The 1236-nt window shown below is 32.1% G+C and overlaps 1 protein-coding gene across 4 annotated transcripts in view; it reads left to right on the top strand.

Moving 5' to 3' along the window:
* The window catches only part of LOC106881469 (protein O-mannosyl-transferase TMTC4), a 119142-nt gene that overhangs the window by 28049 nt on the left and 89857 nt on the right, over positions 1 to 1236 (top strand). The gene's annotated exons all lie outside the window — the stretch shown is intronic.

Raw genomic sequence — 1236 nt, 5'->3', positions numbered from 1 at the left:
TATATATATATTGATATGTGTGTGCACATGCATATATGTGTATGTATGTGTGTGAGTGTATGTTTGTGTGTCCTTGAGTGTATATTCTCACACACATATGTGCACACAAGTTTCTGCTTACCACATCTACTCATAAAGCTTTGATTGGCCCAGTAGAAGACACTTGCCCAAGAAGCCATGCCATGGGCCAGAACTGTAAACCATGTTGTTGAGAAATAAACTTTTCCACACAGCCATGGCTGTGACTATATAGAATAATAAAATTGTTTAAAGAATAAAATATCCAGTAATGATAACTGCATGAGAAACAATTGCAGTTATTGTCTTCCTATATGGGCAGCCTCAGAAACAGCTGACAAGAATCTAGAGTCTATTTGAAATTAGGCTACAGTTCTGATTCACAAATATTAATGCACATGTCAATACTTTTAATTAAAATCACCATATTCATTTTCAAGTAATTTCTTCCTTTTACAGTTGCTATTCGTTATCATTTATATATTTTTTTATACAATAATTAATGTGAACTAAAATACTATATGAAGAATTGATGCAGCACGTTTTGTGTGTGTGTATGTGTGATAGAAGAAGTACTAATTAAATATTCTATTTCACATTGAGCCATTTCAATATCAACTAATGTAAATTCATTCAATTTTCAAATTGGTTATTAATTTGAAACATAAAATTTTTAAAAAAGAGATAAAGGATGCTACTAGTTAATTGGTATTTAATTGGTTTTTAAAATTAATTGAAATACAACTAATGTCATAGAATTGAGAATGTGGTGAGGTTTTTAGAAGTTTTGGTTGCTGTATGTGTTTGTTGTTTTTTCATCTTTGTATTTAACTTTACGATTATAAGTTTGACTTTCATCTTAATTGCTTTCACTTCTGATCTGCTGTCTTTACTAATTTATTCTGATTTATTTATTTATCTTCTTCCGCTTTTGTTTACTTGTTTCAGTCATTGTACTGTGACTATGCTGGGGTACTGCCTTCAAGGGGTTTTTTGCTGAATAAATCGACCCTGGTATTTCTTTTTCCTTTTAAGTCTGGTGCTTATTCTGTCAGCTTGTTTTGCTGGACTGCTATGTTATGGGGACATAAATAAACCAACACTGGTTTTCAACTGGTAGTAGGGAGGGCAGGGGTCAAACACACACACACACACACACACACACACACATACACATGGATAATGAATGTTAAATGATGATGATGATACACATACATA

Source organism: Octopus bimaculoides, chromosome 4 (genome assembly GCF_001194135.2).
Source record: "Octopus bimaculoides isolate UCB-OBI-ISO-001 chromosome 4, ASM119413v2, whole genome shotgun sequence".
NCBI classification, from domain to species: domain Eukaryota; kingdom Metazoa; phylum Mollusca; class Cephalopoda; order Octopoda; family Octopodidae; genus Octopus; species Octopus bimaculoides.
This window is presented reverse-complemented; position numbering and strand designations above follow the sequence as displayed.